This window comes from Adiantum capillus-veneris, chromosome 23 (genome assembly GCF_014529385.1).
Source record: "Adiantum capillus-veneris isolate H3 chromosome 23, ASM1452938v2, whole genome shotgun sequence".
Classification (NCBI taxonomy): domain Eukaryota; kingdom Viridiplantae; phylum Streptophyta; class Polypodiopsida; order Polypodiales; family Pteridaceae; genus Adiantum; species Adiantum capillus-veneris.
The window spans coordinates 106,727,695-106,749,066 of record NC_140953.1 but is presented as its reverse complement, the minus strand read 5'-3'; the positions used below and the strand labels follow the sequence as shown (position 1 = coordinate 106,749,066).

General features: G+C 45.6%; 1 protein-coding gene and 1 pseudogene across 2 annotated transcripts in view; one reads left to right on the top strand and one right to left on the bottom strand.

Moving 5' to 3' along the window:
- The window catches only part of LOC147428314 (pentatricopeptide repeat-containing protein At3g09040, mitochondrial-like), a 46,637-nt gene that overhangs the window by 18,619 nt on the left and 6,646 nt on the right, over positions 1-21,372 (bottom strand). The window lies entirely within an intron of this gene.
- LOC147428315 (uncharacterized) lies at positions 17,481-20,585 on the top strand (annotated as a pseudogene).

The following is a 21,372-nucleotide window of genomic DNA, read 5'->3' as shown; positions in this document are numbered from 1 at the left end:
TATACTTATCAAAAGGTAGAGCTTTCATCGAAAAACTCTGCAATTTGGTGTAAGCTTTTGAAGAATCCATTTTGGCGAAATCCCTCTTGAATTTCACACAGAAATCAGCCTACGTCGTAGGCTTCTCTGTCATGTCGCGCCACCTGGTAAGTGCCTTATTGTGCACATAGAGAGGAATCATTTGAATCCTCCGTTCATCATGCTCCCCATGGAGATCAAAATACGTGGTCCACTGATGCAGCGAGTTATTTACGGCCAGTTCCGTACATTCCTTCTCCTCCCCTGAGAAATTTGTGGTTTTCTACGGAATCGTGGCAGTTGGACCACCCTGTGAACGCCTAAAAGCAGCAAACTGCGTCCGCAGTTGCTGGAGATGGGTTTCACCCTCGAAAATACGCGCAGTCGTCAACTGAGCCATATTTTCTAGAGCAGTAAGTCGGGAACTAAGCCCTTGCACGACCCCTTCGAGAGAGGCCAAGCGAATGTTCGTTTGAACGTTCACGTTTTCCAAAGCGGTAACACGCTGGACCACCCTGTGAACACCCAAAAGCAGCAAACTGCGTCCGTAGATACTGGAGATGGATTTCACCCTCGGAAATACGCACAGTCGTCGACTGAGCCATATTTTCCAAAGCGGTAAGTCGAGAACTAAGCCCTTGCACGACCCCTTCGAGAGAGGCCAAGCGAATATTCGTTTGAACGTTCACGTTTTCCAGAGCGGTAACACATTGGTCGCAGCTCTGGAAGGTACTTGTAATCCATGTGTTTAGAGCATGCATGAACGGAATTTGAACATTACCTGGTGCGTCGTCACGCTGCACATCCGAGCTAGAGGAATCCATGGCAAAGTGCGTTAAAAACGGGAAGTTTCGCGCGAAACTGGGCGTTTTTTGCACTTTTCAATCGCGAAAAGTTGAACTACAAAGAGCGCTACATGTCGGCGTACGCGTTCGAAGGCAAGCAGGTGATGGCGGGAGCGCAGGAGTGCGAGCAGGTGAGAGAGAGCAGGGTCGAGAGAGGAGCACGAGAGCCAAACTTCTCTCTCTCTCTCTCTCTCTCTCTCTCTCTCTCTCTCTCTCTCTCTCTCTCTCTCTCTCTCTCTCTCTCTCTCTCTCTCTGTGTGTGTGTGCTTCGCACAGAGAACATTACACGGAGAGTTTTAACTGTATGCTGAATTTTTAATCTAAAATCAGCAGTTCAATAAGAATTTCACTAATTTTTGTCAAAAATCAGTAAATTTAATGAAAAACTTGCAGTTCTCAGCTTTTCCGCACGCTAAATTGCTGAAGTTTATCAAAAATCAGCTAAACACATATAACAAACTGCTGACGTGTCAAAGCCTAAAGAATGGAGGCAACTTACAGATGCCGACCGAGGGACCTAAACCCTAAGAAGAACAAGTAACAGAAGAAAGTCCTACCAACTTATGGGGACCCCGTCCAATGGGGCCCCAAGTGACAAAGGATACAAATAAAGCAGGTCCCGCACACACACACACAAACTGATGACGTGGCAGATTTTCCGAAAATTGCGTTGTCATGATGACGTGGCAAGCTGTACGGATTTCCGCGTTTTGCGCTGACTGATGACGTGGCAGGCTGTACGGATTTCCGTGATTTACGCTGGTAGTTTTTTAGCTTTGCTTTTGGACCAGATTCTTTTGAGTTTGAACTTTGAAGGCTTTTCACCATAATTGCTTTTTAGGCCAAGGGCCTTTAAATATGCGGTTAGGGCTCATTCTCTGGCATGCTTCCTGGAGAAGGTGCAAAGTCTGGAGTATCGGCTTGTACTTTGATGATGCAATATAAAGAAATACCGAAAGGGGCGCCAAGGTTTGGGGCCAATACTCTCTGGGGTGGAATTTCGTCGCTCCTTGTCGCGTGTCGTCTCTCTTTCAGTTCAATTGTTATTGAAGTGCTAAAAGTCTGTTCAATCTGCTCTTTTCTTTTGGCACGTGGTGCCCGTCTTGTGACAACACATTAAATTTCACCTGCACCCACACTACTGAGAAGAAAAACAATAAATTAAATAACCATTTCATCAAAATTGCATGAAACAAGTATCATCCGACTCGAACCAGTCTATAGGTGTGCACACGGTCCATTCCGTAGCCAAGCCTGCTCTAATACCATGAAACGAACACATGGAGTGGATCTCCAGGCTACACGGACCGCCTACAGACACGCGTCGGACGAACCACCCGACCATAGCCACCATCCGGCAGCTCCCCCATGCTAGGGCCAACTTCCGAGGACGTAGACGTGCACCTGTAAAACCGAGCGTCCCATACCACCCGGTCTCACCTCCTCTAGGTGACCTCGTGCACTCCTAGCCTCGCGGGCTAACCAGTGGTACTCTACCAGTGGGGGTCGATAACTGCAAATGAGGCCTTGGCGTCCCTTTTATAATAATGGCAGGCCACACTGGCCGGGTTCACACTACGTCCGCCCTAACACTGGATGCCCATCCCGACGACGTCTGGGCTAGATTCCCTCTCCTAAGAGCGGGACATAACACTCGTGAATAATCACATCTTGATTGTCACAAATGGGAGCGCATAGCAATATAGAATATACTCGAATAAATAAAATTTATCACTTAATATTGAAGCCAGAGGATATAGAGAGAAATAGATAGAGAGAGAGAGAGAGTGAGAAGATCGACACAATACTGGGGACCAGAAGATGGGTTGGTCCCCCCCCCCCCGGTAATAGTATCTTTATTACTGAGAAGAAGTCTATACAAGCACTTGAACCGAACGTATTACCACGTTCATTCTAGAATAAGACTTGATGGTTCCCGAAAGCCTCGGCTTCCTATTCCTAGGGCAAAACCCTATTCCAAGACCCTTCCTTTCCTTATTCCAAATCCTCGAGAATCAAGGTTCTCGCCTCTGGATCTCACCTTCTAGACTCAGGGCATGGCATCCTTGCAACTCTTTTTTCCAACTCTGTTTCCACACTCCTCTTCCCGCAGAACAACTCTGCTTTCCCGAACACGAAGTCCTTACTTGGGAATTCCAACTTCCGGATCACAACTCAAGAGACTACCTCTCTCTGATCCGTGGATCTACTTCCCAAACTCGAGTACGAAACCCTTGGGCTGATCTGGCTCTTTCCTCAGAGCGCTTTCTCTGCTCCTACTCCCTCACTAAGAGGAAGTACACCTACAAACAAATACTTAGAGATCATAACATGAAAATCATTACCTTCAAAGTCTCGACGCTCGAAACGCAACTCGGTTCTCGAAAAACAATTCCCTGAAAGAGATCTCGACATAGAAAATCCTCTCTTCCAATCCTACACACAAAAGAGGTGTGTTCTCGAGTTCCTTCTCATAAATCAGCCCCGTCTACGATGTTTGTGGGCTGAAAACAGAGAAAAACAGCAGCTTGTCGCGATGAAAACATGCTTCGTAGGCACTTCTTCGCGAGGGAACTCGTGCACTTGGTCTTGGCGACATCAGGTACACTTGGGGCAGCCGTGGGCATCACCGGCAACGTCTTCTTTCCGGTTGAAATTTGCAGTAGCATCTTCTTCTTGCAAAAACTAATCTTCTCTCTGGGAGAGGGCATGTGATGCTTTTATAGCTCCCTCGCCACGCCAAAGATAGCAGAGCATTGGCTGCTCGTGTAGAGATCGCGGCCGTTTTTTTTTTTTTTTTTTTTTTAAATTTTTTTGCGCTCTTCCGCAAAAAAAAAAGAGAGAGAAAAACCGTTGGCTGGTTTTTACTAATTTATCTAATCATGGACTGCCCCCTTATGAAGTGGACGCCCGGTCACCTTTAAAAATGGTCTGAATCTACCCAAAAACTTAATAAAACCTTATAAGTCAAAAACAATGCTTTCACAGCACTTCCCAGGCGTCCCTGGACACAGTTGCAATGCAGACATAGACTTCCTCGCGGGAAAGCATATGCTTTTCTGAAAAGCAACCCGCTTTCTCAGAAAGCATCCGTTTTTCCTCAAAGTTTCCTCTGTACACATCTTCATTCAAGTGCTTGCTTTTCCTTGTGCACATTCCTAACACAGTTCGGAATTTCCTCCTGACTATGGATATTCCCTTTTTGATGCACCTGTCACCCACCTTGTGACGCATCAAGAATACCCATCACCTAGTCCTTTCCTACCGAACTTACGGTACAATCTCCTTCGCGATGCTCTATGTCACCCATCCTATGACGCATCAGAGATGTCCGTTCTTGGATGGTCAAATACTTTTTCCCGATGCTCCCTGCCACCCATCCAATGTGACGCATCAGAGGTACCCGTTCCTGGTGGACTTACAGATATTCCCGTTCACGGTGCTCTCGTCATTACTTTGAATGACGCACTAGGAATACTCTGTACTCGGATATCTCCAGTGAGAAAAACCCTCTCACTTTAAATTCCAATAATTCGTTTAGAATTATTTTTCCTTGGTGTTCCAAGCGAGAAAACACTCACTTATAAATCCAATAATTCATTTAGAATTATTTTTCTGTCAGATAAAGCCAATTTAGCAACATTGATCATGCAATTCATCATGCTTATCATTATCATGCAAATCACGTGTGTCGTGCTTTGGAGAAGAAACGACTAAGAAAGTCTCCTTCTCCTGATTCCTCTCAATCTGCACCTGCACATTAGAAAATAGTAGGACCAACTCTTGCATGCGTTGGTCTCTCTGCGCTTCACGCTCTAACTGTCTTTCTTCGCGCTCGCGATCCAATTCGGCTTTTCTTTCTTTGTGCTCGCGAACCAATTCTGTGTTTTTTCTGCGGCCGTCAAGGGCACTTGCTCGCGCTCACGCTCTATGGTTGCCATTCTTTCTTCGTGCCACACTTCTTGTTGTCTATTTTGTCGTATCATCATGTCCATCATCGACTTGACCAAAGCCTCCATAGGATTTGGTGTAATCCTTGGCGTAGATGGGGAAGGGGGAGGGTCAGAAAAACCTCCTAGTGGGGAAAATTCTTCTTCGCCACTTTCATGCTCATCACCTCCATGCGAAGTATCCATCCGCTTCGGGTGATGACCATGCACTGAAGTCTTGGGTTCTTAAGTTCACAAGGAACTTGGGTTCTTAAGTTCACAAGGAACTTGGGTTCTTCTGGTTCTTGGGTTCTTGTGGTTCTTGGGTTCTTGAGGTTCTTGGGTTCTTGAGGTTCTTCTTTAGCAATCTGTGTCACAGAAGGATCTTCTCTTACCCGAGCTCCTCTCTTTCCCGCGGCCGCACACCAAGGTTGCTTTTTCCCACCTCACGTCGATTGGCCGGCCGCTAAATGCACGGTCCGCTCAGAATGAGTGAAAAGAGAAACAAGGGAAGGCTGGACAAGCCCTTCTTTCTTGGGTTTCCTATCACTCTTCAAAACACGATTAGGGATCGACACGCCCAAGTGGACTTGGGTTACGTGCGACCGCAATAAGCAAAAAACATTATGTGGTTCTTTCCTTGAGTGATACAGAACACTCCCAAAGCTCTGATACCAATGTAAGGTGCAGCGGATGTGAATGATGAACTTTGCTCAAGATGAGTGCTCCGAACTGTGCTCAAGGTTCCTTTTACTTAAGGAAGGGAGAGCCTTCCGTTCCTTTAGTGTGAGAGTGCAAATGATCACAAACAAAGTGGCAAACATTGTGAACGGAGGTGCTGAGACTGAGAGATAGAGAGAGAAGAGTACGACACCAGAATGTTGTCAAACCCTCGAGCGGTCTACTATTGATTGCACAAATCTCTACAATGCTATGGACTTGCCGACGATGTGGACGACGACGAGACGGGCTGGAATCTGCAAAGGCTAAGGGCTGAAATCTGCAAATCTTGTATCTGCTGAATTCTGACTCTATGTCGGTGGTGACGGCAATGACGACGATGCAACGACGACGCGTTGAAAACCTAGATGCTGAAATCTGCATTTTCCGGACTGAATCTGCAAACTTCGGTGGATCTGACCATGCGGCGAGGATCTGCTGCGGGAAGGTGAGATATGCGAGGTTTGGGGCTTGGTCTGCAGTGTCTAGGTGCTGAAAATACAAAACGCTGATGCTAATGGCTGAACTGTCGTCGGGAATCTGCAAAACGCTAGGAGATCTGCTGTTTGCAAAAAACGCTACGCTGATGTGTGGTCTGCTGCAAAAACGCTAGGGAGTCTGCTGCAAACTGCTAACGCCAAGCTGATTTTCAACTGCAAAACACTGGGTCTGATCTGCAATGGCTGAAAACACTGGCCTTTCTTGATGGCTGAAAACGCTAAGTTGTCCGCCGGGGGGTCTTGCTGAGAAGGTGTACTGTCGAACACCGAGTCCCTACTGCCTCTTCTACCAGAAAGTGCTAGCGCTAGGTTTCTTATGTAGTCACTTGGCTAAATTGCCCTACCCAGTTTCCCAACAAGTCACTTAAAAATATTAAGTGAAAAATGGCTAAAATAGGGAAAATAGGTTTTCTGCTCTTTAAAATGCTCTTGATGGAATCTGATGATCATGCTGTGTGCAACCAGAGGATATGCATTTGTAAGTGCCTGGACATGCACGGTCTGCGAACAGACTCACAAAAGTGCCAGAACACTTCCTAAGCTAGGCTAACTTACCTGAAGTGAACCCATGTCATGAAGTAGCTTGTCCACGTACACATAGGGTTAGATGTGCACGTGACACATACTGGTTGTCTTTATAGAAATTCTTCTTCTTTGCAAAAAAGCTGTTGTCGTCAAAGTGCGAACTATCTGAAGATGAGTCCTCTGTAGAACGTAGAACTGTCAACAAGTGGGCGAGATTTAGACTTCTTTGCCCTTTTCGAAGCTTTGCTTTTGCTTCGCTTTTTCCCTTTTCTGCCTTCTTCGCTCCAGTCAGAGGAGCTAGAAGAACTGTCAGAAGAAGAAGAAGAAGAAGAACTAGGTACTCCTTCAAATCGCACATGCTTCTTCTGCTTTCTTGCCGAGGTAAATGTAGACTGACGACCCAAATAACCCAGGAAGTCAATGCCTTTCTTCTACTTTTTGTCGTGCTTTTCAGCTTTGTTCTACGCGTCAAAAAGTTGAGAAATCGGTGCATCAACCAGCTCTTCTAATTCTTGCTCTGTAAACATCCTTGGAGGGAGGTTTCTTGAGTGCCGGTTTGAGGGGTGGTTCTGTGGTTTGCTGCCACTGAGTGCACCTCGTCGAAGGAGGTCTGGGTCATAAATTTTGCAAATTTCGAGTCCTTCGCAAAATTTAGCATCATCTTTGTTGCATCATTGATCAATCGTCGACGCTCCATCTCTTCAAGCTCCGCCCGAGTAGGCCGAGGCGGCCCGTACTCCTCGTGTGAATCTTCTTCCTAATCTCTTCCCGCATCTCCGGATGCAAAGGAAGTCGACTGATCTCTGTCTGAATCCATAAGTGCCGCGTAAAAAAGGATCGGATTTCCCGGTAGAAGAGAAATCGATCGTGCTCCGATACCACTGTAACAGACTTGGACACTCCAAGTCAAGATTCTACCGCGACACGACAGGAATTTACTTCAAAACAGTTCACAATTCACAATTGATTCAACACTGCCTGGCGAAGTTCCGTGCCTAGAGATAATGGCCCCAAAGACTGACGCCCCTTTCGGTATTTCTTTTTGTATTAATCTGCAACTCAAAGTACCAAGGAGTGGGAGGCTCTCACTCTCAGACTCGTCACTCTGCGTCCAGATGCTCTGAGAAGTGGGAGGCCTGCCCACACTTATAAAGGTTTTACAAGGGATGCCAAAAGCAGAGCCCCAAAAGCTGTAAATCAAAATCAAAAGCTTTCATTCTCTAGACTTCTTGAGTAAAAGCAGTTTTAATAAAGTTCTCTCTCTCTCTTGCTAAATTGCGTAGCCCAAAAGCTGCCACTGCTTTTTGCGTAAGAAAGAGCTGCCATACAGCCATGCCACATCAGCATTTTCCGTGAATTTCAAGAGCAGCCAGCATTTCCGAGACTATGTGCAAGGGGAGGGTGTATGTGTGTGTACTGTGGACACGCCACATCATGTCACAAAGTGATGACGTGGCGGATAGCAGAAACCCTAATTTCTGCCAAAAACCCTAAAATTACTGCAAACCCTAATTTCTGCCAGAAATCCTAATTTCCAGAAATCGTGGAGGCTACAAAAAAAAAAAAAAATTTTGGAAAATGATGAGCGACACGAATTTTGCTTTTTTTTTATAAAAAAAGAGAAAAGACTCTCTAAGAGAGAGAGAAAGAGAGAGAACTGATGCTTTTTATTTTAAAAGCTTTTGGGACTCTGCTTTTGGGCATCTCTTGTAACCTTTAAATTAGTGGTGAGGGCTTCACCTCTCAGAGCATCTGGGCACAGAGTCTGAGAGTGAATCCCGACCCACTCTCTTGTACTTTGAATTGATTAATACAAAAAGAAATACCGAAAGGGGCGCCAGTCTCTGGGGCCAATATCTCTAGGCACGGAACTCCGCCGGGCCAGTGCAAATCTATTGTGATCTGTGAATTGTTTTGAAGTGGTTATTTGGTGTTGTCGCGATTGATTCTTGACTTGGAGTGCCCAAGTCTGTTACAGTGGTATCAGAGCGCGGCCGATTTCTCTTCTACGGGAAATCCGATCCCCGAATTTTTTTTCCGCGGCACCTATGGCTTCAGGCAATGATTAGTCGACTCCCTCTGCATCTGGAGATGCGGGCAGGGATCACAACGAAGATTCCGGCAGAGAGTATGGCCCGCCTTGGCCTACTTAGGCGGAGCGGCGAGAGATGGAGCGTCGCCAGTTGATCGGCGATGCAACAAAGATGATGCTCAATTTTGCCAAGGACCCGAAGATGGCAAAATATATGAACCAGACCTCTTTGGAAGAGGTACAAATCGAGTGGCAAAGAACCACAACACCACTCCCGAAACCTGCTCTCAAGAAACCTTCTGCCTCCAAGAAAATATACGGAGAAGGAACTGGAGAACGTGGTTGATGCATGGATTGCTCAGCTTTTTGACGCGCAAAAGAAAGGCAAAAAGCACGGCAAAAAGCAGAAGAAAGGCACTGACTTCCCGGGATATTTGGGTCGTCGGTCGACATTTGACAAGGCAAAGAAATTGAAGAAGCGCGTCAAGTTTGAAGACCTACCCAGTTCTTCTTCTTCTTCTTCTGACAGTTCTTCTAGCTCTTCAGACTCGAGCGAAGAAGACAAGAAAAGCAAAAAGCGAAGCAAGAAACAACGCTTCGGAAAGGGCAAGAAAAAGGCAAAGAAGGCTACATCTCGCCCAGTGAGTGACAGTTCTACTGAGGACTCGTCTACATACAGCTCAGATTCTGATGATGGAAACTTTTATGCGAACAAGAAGAATTTTTACAAAGCTAACCAGTATGACTTTCTCGAAGATAAAAGCAAGAAAGTCCGAGAGTTTAAGGAAGGTGGCCACTCGATCAAGTTTGATACTTCTTCAGGATACTCGGATGCTTCGAAGGCTTTGTCTTTTTTCAGCAGTTTGACATCGCTTTCGCGGGAGGACGCTATTCAGAGCACTCCAAGATTCGGAGAGCTGCCTCTTACTTTAAGAGGAATGCTCGTACTCGGTGGTCCACGCTTCTTTTAAACAAGATTGCGCCAGTTAAATGGCTGAAATTTAAGAAGCTTTTTATTTCTTCTTGGTTGACGCAAGAATATGAACGAGATATACGAGCTGCTTGGAACCATCTTCATATGACCAAGAAAGATACAATCAATGCTTATTGTGAAAGATTCTTGAGCTCTTTTCTACCCGCCTCTTCATTCAAGAAGATCTCGCTCAGAGAACAAATTGAGCGGTTTACCTTGGTCTACCTACAGAGATCCGAGATCACTACTTGGAACAGAAGTCAGCTTCTATTCAGGAGTTGATGAGTCATGCGAAGCGGGGCTTTGCCATTCACTCTGGCAGTCTGACCTACCCCACAGATGAGGCCATGACACAACGAGCCGAACAGACTTATGGGAATGAAAGTAGAAAGAAAAAGAGCAACCCAAAGAAAAAAGGATGCACGACCCAAGCTTACTCCTGAGGAGAGAGCTCACTTCATCAGAGAGGGGAAGTGCTTTGGATGCGGGAAACATGGACATATCTCCGCGAAGTGCCCTAAAAAGGCACAGAAAGAACAGAATGATAAAGACGACGACAGGTCTGAGAGTTCGAGAGCAGCTGAGGAATGTGGCAGAAAAGGCAGATAAAAAAGCAGAACTGGTACCACATGGCGTGGGACTTGCACCGAATCAAATGAATGAAAGTACAAACTTTGCCGCTTTTGGGGCAAAGTGAAGGATCGGGAAGCTCTTTTGAAGGAGCCAAGGTCAACTTCTTTTCACTTGGAATTGGCGACTCGATTTGGAATTAGGCCCGACAGACTGATGCCACAGGCGGAGGTAGTTTGACTGGCACCCGGATGGGATGTTGCCATTACACCAAGCATTGGCAAACTTTGTTTGCAATGACAGGGGTGTTCAGGGCACGCGAGTGACGTTCTACTCGAGATCCCTTGGTACCACAAGAACTACACCGTGGTTGACTACCGGGCCAAGAAAGCGACTTTGATAAATAAAGGGCTTAGAGATTGTACTTGATGAACTTCAGTTTCTTACTCATTCTTTTGGGAGAGAACTGAACGCTGGATAAAGTTTGAATATGTTTTGACCTGATCAAAAGAACGCCAAGATTTTTCTCCACACTCATGCCGGTTGCTTTTCAGAGGGCCTAAAGATCAAACCATTGATCTGATACCTGGAAGCACGCCACCGAATCGGCCACCATACCGTGTGAGCCAAGTACAGAATGAAAAGATTATGAGCCCAGTGAAAGACCTCTTGGAAAAGGGTCTTGTCCAGCCTAGTACTTCACCGTATTGCTCTCCAGTGGTGTTGGTTTTGAAGAAAGACGGATCTTAGAGAATGTGCATCGATTATAGCACTCTCAACGAAATCACCATCAAGAACAGATTTCCGATTCCTAGGATCGATGATATACTCGACAGGTTACAAGGATCCTCGTGCTTTAGCAGGATTGACTTGAAGAGTGGATATCATCAGATCAGGATAGCGCCAGGAGATGTCTCCAAGACAGCTTTTCGAACGACTTTTGGGTTATTTGAGTTTCTGGTGATGCCTTTTGGCTTAACCAATGCTCCTACGACATTTAACCGGATGATGGACATAACCGGATGATGGACAGGATTTTTTTCGAGAGTACAAGCTATTTGTTGGCACTTTCTTTGACGACAGAACACAGAGATCATCTGCTTCAAGTCTTTCACGCATTACGAGATCACACGTTAGTGATTAATGCAAAGAAAAGTGAATTTTTCCTACCAGAGATACACTTTTTGGGACACGTGTGTCAGCAGCAGGAGTGCAAATGGACCCGGCCAAGATAAAGACTATTCGTGATTGGCCCGATTTGAGGAATGTCCATGAAGTTAGAAGCTTCTTGGGACTGTGTTCGTACTACAGGCAGTTCCAAGGTGGTACCAAACGTACTGTACGTGGCGTATATGTACGTACTGTACGTTGTTCCATACAGGAAAAAATTTTATGTACGTAAAAATACGTACTCTTGGTAAAAAACCGCAAAATACTACATTTTCTAGGACTTCTCCAATATAAATCAAGAGAGAAGCCAACAACTTATAGGGACATTCAAAGACATGTTGTACAAGACAACCACACACTGTGTAACTACTACAAGAGACTTAAAAGTTAAGACGACGTTGATAATTGAACAAGAACATCAAGGCTCAAGAGTCAAATGAGATCTGAAATCATACCATAGGTGATAGCCTACAAGGCCCACGCCATAACAAAAGGCTCATCAGCTTGTCCCTAATATCCTGTGGAACCTTTTTGCACCCTCCACAATTGTTGGTCGTGCCAATGCCCGTCAGATGCTTGACGACACGAGAAATTGTACTCGTGAGCTCAAAATTACAGTACTTGCATTGCCATCGTCGAGTGCCGGAACCCGCTTGGCCTGGAGTGTTGATAATGCGGATGACATTGGTATGCTCCTTCCAGTACGGGTTGCATGGCTTAGGCATGATGAATCTGTCGCAAACAATAAGACACACGTGACACGAGTGAGACAAAGAGACAGAGAGAGAGAGAGAGAGAGAGGGAGCCTCGGAGCCTGCAATAAGAACTTGGAGAAGAGAGAGAGAGAGAGAGAGAGAGAGAGAGAGAGAGAGACTTTACCTGCACAGTGACACTCTGTTTCTCTGCAGAGATAATTGACTGCGTTATTGGTTTTCTGCAACCCAATGCAAGCGCCTAAAAAATAAGGCCAAAAAACTGGTCGCCTGGGCCTAGCAAAACCCTCAAGCTGAAAAGGGGGCAGAAATTTTTATAAAAAAAACCAGCACCGTATGGATCGATCCGTACGGAACGGATCCGTACAGATCAACCGTACGGTACGGAAGGGATCCGGACATACGTGTTGATCCTACCTTGGGCGGTTCATACGAAAGTTTGCAGAGGTTGCTTCCCCTTTGCATACCTTGACACAGAAAGGAGTACCTTTTTCGTGGGGACCCACAGAGGTGACTTCCTTTCGGACATTGAAAGAGAACTTGACTACGGGACCTATTTTGACTTTGCCGGACTTGCAGAAGTCATTTGAAGTATATTGTGATGCTTGTGGTCGTAGTCTAGGTACGGTCTTAATGCAAGAAGGCCATGTCATAGCTTACGAGAGCCGTTTGTTCTCTAGGCCGGAGATGACAGCACAGATTTATGAGAAAGAGCTTTTGGCGGTTATCCATGCTCTTACTCAATGGCGGCATTACCTACTCGGAGCGGATTTTACTGTCTTTACAGACCATCAAAGTTTGCGCTACTTCTTGTCACAGAAGCAGCTTTCGGAAAAGCAGATGCGGTGGGCGAACATCTTGTCACAGTTCCACTTCCAGATTGTCCATGTGCAGGGACAGAAGAATGTGGTGGCAGATGCTTTGTCTCGGAAACCGTTGGTTCTGGCTATTTCCGCGATACATCATAGGAGCTTCGAGGATATGGTCGATCAGTATGCCACAGATACAGATTTTGCAGATATTTTCACACGGATACGGGATGGGGAGACAGTAGCTGGATACTCCCTTCGGGAAGGCTACTTGATGATAAGACTATGTTGTGCGTTACACAGCCGTTGAGGGAAAAGGTTATGACTGACTGTCACAAAACGGGAGCGTACACGAGCACTTAGAAAATCTGAAAATTATAATTCTTTGAAAACATGAGAGAAGGGAGAAGATCGACACAGTATTGGGGACCAGAACATCTTCTGGTCCCCAATACTGTGTCGATCTTCTCCCTTCTCTCATGTTTTCAAAGAATTATAATTTTCAGATTTTCTAAGTGCTCGTGTACGCTCCCGTTTTGTGACAGTGGTATCAGAGCTCGGACTCCTCTCTTTCTCTGCAAAGAAGGACGATTCCGGGAAGAACGGGAAGAACCATGTCGAGCCAAGGAAGAAAACGTCCTCCATCTAGAGACGATGATCATTCTTAGAAGCCAGAGGGCAATGGCAAGCGAACTATGTATCTTTCTCCTACTCAACTTCAAACTTTCAGAGAAGAAGGAAGATGCTTCTACTGTGGCGAGAAAGGACATATGAAACCTGATTGCCCTCTAAAGCAGCAACGGCAAGAGCAAGCCTCTACGAGGCAAGAGAAAGCAAGGAAGGAACCCGCACTACCAAGCTCGAACTAAATTCCAGATGTTCAAGGAAACATAGAAATGGAGAAAGGAAAGCGTCTTCAATTTATTGAAAAGTACAAAGATTGTTTCACAGAAACACTTCCTGATGAACTCCCTCCGGTACGCTCGGAAGATCACTGCATAGATCTCATACCGGGTAGCTCGCCTCCCAATCAAACCCCTTATCGGGTAAGTCTTGCTCAGCAAGAGGAAATTTTGAAGCAAGTCAACGAGCTTCTAGAGAAAGGGTTAGTACGGCCAAGTGCTTCACCCTACTGCTCTCCAGTTCTACTGGTGCAGAAGAAAGATGGCACGTTTCGAATGTGCATAGACTATAGGTCTTTAAACAAGATCACAGTCAAGAATCGCTTTCCGATCCCTCGGATTGTGTCTTTAGTCGCATAGACTTAAAGAGTGGGTATCATCAGATACGGATCGCCCCTGAGGATGTCCATAAGACTGCTTTCCGCACAACCTTTGGACTATATGAATTTTTGGTAATGCCTTTCGGCTTGACCAATGATCCTGCAACGTTCAATCGCATGATGGACCGCATTTTCAGCCCGTATCGAGCTTTTACGGGAATATTCTTTGACGACATACTCATCTTCTTTAAGTCAGAAGAGGAACATCGGAAGCACTTGGACTTAGTGTTTCAAGAATTGCGAAAGCATGAGTTGCATGTGAATGCAAAGAAGGGCGAGTTCTTTCTCTCTGAGATACACTATCTCGGCCATATAGTCTCCCACAATAAAGTGAGTATGGATCCTGCCAAGAACCGAGTGGTAGAAGATTGGCCTATTCCCACTACGGTACATGATGTACGTAGCTTTCTGGGATTATGTTCATATTATCGAAGGTTTGTCCGAGGATTTGCTCATGTAGCAGGACCACTTCATGATTTGACAAAGAAGAAGATTCCTTTCAGATGGGGATCGAGACAACAAGGAGCTTTTGATCGGCTCAAGTACTTGCTAAGCCATGGACCTATTTTGATAGTGCCTGACTTAAGGAAACCATTTGAGGTTCTCTGCGATGCTTCAGGTGATTGTATCGGAGCAATGTTAAACCAAGAAGGCCATGCAGTGGCTTATGAAAGCAGACGGCTTAAAGATGCAGAGTTGCATGCATCAATCTACGAAAAGGAACTCACGGCAGTGATTCACGCCTTATCCAACTGGAAGCACTATCTTCTAGGAGCGGATTTTGTGATCAAGACTGATCACCAAAGTTTGCGGTATTTTCTTACGCAAAGGAAACTATCTGAGAAGCAGATGAGGTGGGCAAACTTTTTGTCTATGTTTCACTTCCAGATCCTTCACACGGCTGGGAGTAAGAATGTGGTCGCAGACGCATTGTCTAGGCGGCCAAGAGTGAACGCTATCACTTCGGTGTATCACCAAGAATTAGAAGCACTACCGGATTTGTATCCGAATGATCCAGACTTCTCCACCATTTGGGAAAAGCTACATCATGGAGAGAATGAGTTTCCCTATTCCATTCGGGACGGTTATCTCTACCACCATCAGGCCATATGTGTGGCGGAACAATTAAGAAAGAAGATCATGGATGAAGCACACGCTTCGCCTTATGCGGGTCATCGGGGTATTCTCTCTACGACCTTAGCAATGGAAAGATATTTCTTTTGGCCTAGCCTTAAAGCAGACATTGATAAGTATGTCAGGGAATGCTTGGTTTGCCAAAAAGTGAAGTATGATCGGCATAAGACGCCTGGGTTGCTATAACCTTTGCCTGTGCCTAATGAACCTTGGGAAAGTATTGCCATGGACTTCATCATGGACCTCCCTAGAACTCAGACTGGAAATGACGCGATCTGGACCATTGTGGACAGGTTTAGCAAGCAAGCACACTTTATACCAGTCAAGAAAACGATCAAAGCAGATCATATGGCTAGGGTCTTTCTAGCACAAATCTTTAAGCATCATGGAATGCCTAAGTCTATTGTGAGTGATCGAGATCCTCGCATGACACAGGAAATTTTTGGCGTGCCTTGATGGATAATCTTGGTACGAAGCTGAATTTTTCATCTGCCTACCATCCTCAAACGGACGGGCAAAGTGAGATAGCCAATTCCACAGTATTGGATATGTTAAAAGCTTATGTGTCAGACCGGCAATCCGATTGGGAGAAATATTTGCCTCTTGTCGAGTATGCGTACAACAATACCATACACTCATCGACGGGGAAAGCACCTTTTGAGATTCTCTATGGTAAGCCTTTGCTTCCACCCATCCTTTTAACTAAGGATAAGATCTTTGCAGCATATGAATTTGTCCGGGATTTGGACACCGCCTACGGGCAAGTTAGGAGAGCTATTCTACGCTTTCAGGAAAAGCATAAGAAAGCTACAGACAAGCACAGAAGGAATCTAGACTTAACAGTCGGACATTTAGTCTTACTCAAGTTTGAGAAGGCAAGACTTAAGAAACAAGCGTCTCATAAGGGGAAGGTGGTAAAACTTTCTACCCGTTACTATGGGCCGTTTAAGATCACTGAGCGAGTGAATGATGTCACCTTCCGAATAGAGCTACCGCTTAATTGGAAGATCCATAATGCTTTCCATGTCAGTTTACTCCGGCCGCCTCCAAGCCAGCCTAGTGCTGAGGAACCTCATGAGGTTGAGGAAACAGAAGAAATACTCCAACCGGAGCATATAGTAAGTCATCAGGAGCGGCCTCTCAAATCCGGAAAGATAACACGGAAGTATTTGGTTAAGTTTAAGAACTATTCGAATCTAGATGCTCAGTGGATGACGCAGGAGGAATTAGCAGCTTATCCCGAGATACTGGAGGTATATGTCCAAGCACTACAGTTGAGGTCAACTGTTTAGAAGCCAGAGGGATGTTGCTAATTGGACCATTTTCTTATTTTTAATGATTAAATCTCTTTTTTTAGGATATTTTATTATATGCACTAAGAACTGTTAAAAAGATTGTAGCTACAAGAACTGCCATCAGGAACGGACAACTCTGATGTGTCATTTGATGGGTGACGGTAAACATCGCGAAGGAGTTTCCGTACGTTCGGTGGAAAGGGCCAGGTTACGAGTGCCCATGATGCGTCACATGATGGGTGACCGGTGCATCAGTAAGGGGGCATCCCGTAGGCTAAGGAGGAAATCCAAATTGAGTAAGAAAATACGCGTAAGAACGCAAGCACAAGAATAAAGATGGGTTCAATGAAGCTTTTTACGAAAAGCAGGAACAATCGCGGGAAGGCAGACGCTTTCCCGTGAGGAATCTATGTTTGCATTGCATTCGTGCATGTGGTTGCATCCAGGGACGCCTGGGAAGTGTTGTGAAATGCATTGGTTTTAACTTATTAGGTTTTATTGAGTTTTTGGGCAGGTTCATACCAATTTTCAAATATGTCAGCCGCCCACTTAATAAGTGGGTAGCCACTTAGAAGATAAAGCAACAAAACCAGCCAGCGAATTCTCTCTCCCTATTTCGGGTAGAACAGCGCCAAAAAAAAAAAAAAAAAAAAAAAAAAACGGCCGCGATCTCTACGCGAGCAGCTATTCGTGCCAAGGTAGTACCGTACGTACGTACGGATGACATCCGTACGGTACGTCCGTACAGTACGGATCCGTACCGTACGGATTACATCCGTACGGTGCAGTATTTTTTTAAAAAAAATTTGGCCAGCGCGTGTGGCGTCCGTTGCAGCGATAGGGTAGCGTTTTATTTTTTTAGTAAAGCTCTTTACAGAGAGTGTGCGCTTCTGTAAAAGTTGCAGAGCAGGTGCAGAGCAAGTGCAGAGCAGGTCTGTGAGCGCCTTTCTTGCAAAGAAAGCACCATGCCTCGCGAAGCCAACCCCCTCTGGAACATTCACACTAATGTCATTGAGATTGTGAAGACTCCAGGGCAATCCGGATCAGGTACACGACGTTGGCAATGCAAGTATTGTGGGATGCAGAAGACCAGTACGGTCACTCGTGTCATCAGGCACTTGACGGCAATAGGATGTACAGCCAATTGTGGAGCATGCAAGAAGGTGCCGCCTGCTGTAAAAGATCAACTGATTGCAGAAAAATTTCCAACAATGGCAGGAGTAAACAAAGGTAGGGGAAAACAATCTACACAAGATGCTCTTCATGATGCCCTTCTCGGAGACCTTGGGGAGACGGACACTAAAGATCAAACGGTGGGAAGTAGTGAACCTAGTGCACAGGCTCAGTCTAACAGGAAGAGGGCTCGTGTCATGCAAGATGTTGAGGATGTGTTTTCTGAGGATGTTAATGATACGGAGGATGTCACAGGGCCTAGGCAGACCACCTTGCCCTCGCGTGTGCATACTCAATCTTGGATCAAGGAGCGACAAAAGGTGGCGGAGATGGAGATTGCTCGCACTCTTATTGAGTGCAACATCTCCTTCAATGTATTGAGGACTGACCGATGGAAAAGGATGGTTAAGGCTATTGCTCAGGTTGGTCCCACAGATACATGGACTGGCTTAGAGTACAAGAAAATGCGCACGACAATGCTTGATGAGCAAAAGGCTTTGATTGACAGGGCTTTGGTTCCAGTGAAGGCAGGATGGAAACAATTTGGGTGCACAATCATTTCAGATGGTTGGAGTGACATACGTCGACGACACATCATCAACATTCTTGTGTCATCTTGCCTTGGCACATATTTTTTGCGAGCCGTGGATGCAGGGAAGGCAGGGGAACATATCACAGGTCAGTTCATTTACACGCACATTCGGCAGGCCATTAGAGACGTTGGCGCAGAGAATGTGGTACAGGTTGTCACTGATAATGCATCAAATTGCAAAGCAATGGGTGACTTGATTTCAGCAGAGTTTCCATCCATAGTTTGGACCCCCTGTGCTGCACATTGCCTTGATTTACTCATGGAGGGGATAGGGAAACTCCCTTGGGTGCTGCCTATTGTGTCTGATGCAACAAAGATCACCACTTTCTTCCGCAAGAAGCACCAAGCACTTGCCATCTTTAGGAGCCACAGCCAGTTGGATATGGTACGGCCTTCAAACACCAGGTTTTCCTATATGTATTTGGTGCTCCATAGGCTCTTCAAGCTAAGGGATTCCCTGATGCAAACAATGGTGGATCCCAAATGGAGAGACATGCACAATTCCCAACACGAGAACACTAAGTACATCCAGAGGCGTGTTCTTGATGAGAGCTTTTGGACAGAGGTGCAGTCTCTCACAGTGGCTTTGCAGCCTGTTCACGTGTTGCTGCGTGTCACGGATATGGAGGGGTCCACACTAGGGCTGGTTTACCATCTATTCTTGCAGATGAAGAGCCACATTAGAGAGTGTCCTTCTTTGTCTCAGCAGCGGTATGTTTCCTTGATTGCATCATTGACAATTGTTGGCAATTGTTTTTTTTTAGATAGCTCGGACCTGCTACACTGAGATGCTTCTTTTTTGATGGATGTGTGCAGACGAGATGACATACTGGCTATTGTGGAGAGTCGGTGGACGTTCATGAGCCGTCCTATACATGGAATGGCTGCATGTCTCCATCCTCTCTACAAAAAGCAAGAACTATTCCATGATAGAGATTTGCTTGCACTACGCGATTCATACATCTCGTTGAGGTATGACGAGGACACACAACTGGAGATTGATGCTGAGATGACGAGCTTCATCAAAAGCTTAGGTCCTTCCTTTGTGCGGCCTGTGGCACTGAGACAGGAGGCCACCAAGTTTCCTTTGACTTGGTGGCAAAGCTATGGGAGACAGGGTCTTCCCAAGCTTACGGATCTTGCATTACGCCTACTTTCGCAAGTAAATACGAAACCTAAACCATTGCCACTTTTGCAGGTAAATACTAAACCCTAAACCCTAAATCATTGTAATTTCCCAATTGAAGGATTGCTCTGCGGGTGCTTGTGAGCGCAACTGGAGTGCCTACTCATTGATCCACACCAAAATACGCAATAGGCTAAGCACTGCGCAACTAGAGAGGTTGGTTTACTGTAGAGCCAACATGAAGCTTGTGCGAGCCTACCATGCTTTGAGGACACCAAAGCAGGTAATATTAAATATGTGGTTTTGTTAACTCGTCGATTTTACTTATGATTATATGATCAAACTCTTTGTAACGTACGTTCGGTTTTTTCTATGAGCAGGTAGATCCCACGCAGGTTAAGATGGTGCCTGATTCCACTATAGAGAACATTGAGCAGCAGACGAGAGATGAGCAGGAGGAGATTCTTCGACTACTTCATAGAGAGTTGGAGAGTGTGGATCGACGAGTGACCAGATCGCGAGCACGGGCCATACAACATTCCACTCCAAGAGCGAGCTCCAGATCCAGATATTGCACGATGTGAGAGCATTCGCAAAGGAAAGCTTCCTGTCCGCAAAGCACAAGTACGTGCAAATGAGGCGGTTCGTCTCATTTACGCCACAGAGGAGGAGGATCTTGAGGATGTTGCAGAGCAGCCACAGGTGTCTATGGTTGTGGAGCCAGAGTACGACGACGAGGGCAATGTCTTGTCACATGGAGACATTCTCTCCTCTGCAGAGAGCTCATCTTCATCCGATGATGAGTTCTAAGCTAGTTGTCTTGGGAGAGAGAGACTTGAGTCTCTTGACTGAGGACTCCATTGGGTTTTTTCTAGTATTATTCATGCTATGTATTAGTTTTAACTTTTGGCATTTGCACCTTGCTAGTTTATGAGCTTTTGTAGTTGGCATCAGACATTGGTCATGATTGCTATGTCATTCTCATTGGTCATGATTGATATGCCATTTTCATGCCGGGATGATTGTAGTGTTGAGTTTTGTATTTGCAGTATTTTAATCATCATTAGTCAATCTTTGGATCTTCACCCTTGTATGATCATTGATGTACATTGTCTCTTACCTTACAATGCTATGTTGCTTTTGAGATTATGGTATCGAGTCTGTCATACTATTACTGAAATCGGGTATTGTGTCCCATGTTCGTATATGGACCATGGTATGTCACTTGATTCATGTTTAATGCAGGTAGGCCTTTTCATTTAGCCATATAGATTGATAGTTTATATATTTGTGGGCTTCTTTTGTGAAATTTCAAATGTTTTTCCTAATTTTTAAGGGTTTTTTACCAATAGTGCGTATTTTTACGTACCTTAAACCTCAATCCATACAGGACTGCGTACCTTACGTACCGAATACGTACAATATTTTACGTTTGGTTCCACCTTGATTCGTGCCGTGGCTAGGGAGCTATAAAAGCACCACATGCCCTCACTCAAAGGGGGTACCAACGTCAGCAAGAGAAGACTCTGCCGCAAGAGATCGCGAGACTACGAAGCACGGAAATCGCTTTTTCCCGCGCAAGAGCGACAGGTATCTATTGTGGATTCGCCTTACGAATTGCGTGTTTGTGTGGTTTGTTTTGCAGGAATCTCCCGTCTTACGGGAAGGCCCTTCACGAGAAGTACGGCTTCACGCCTAAGTCACTTACGAGAAAGTACGGCTTCACGCCTAAGTCCCTTACGAGAAAGTACGGCTTCACGCCTAAGTCCCTTACGAGAAAGTACGGCTTCACGCCTAAGTCCCTTACGGAAAAGCATGGCTTCGCGCCTAAGTCCCTTACGGGAAGGAACGGCCTTGTGCCCAAGCCCTTTACGGGAAAGCACGACCTTCGGGTCTAAGATTACAAAACGGAGGGGTTTTCCTCGGGTTCTCGTGCTTGTATAAGAATTCTCCCTGAATAAAAGAA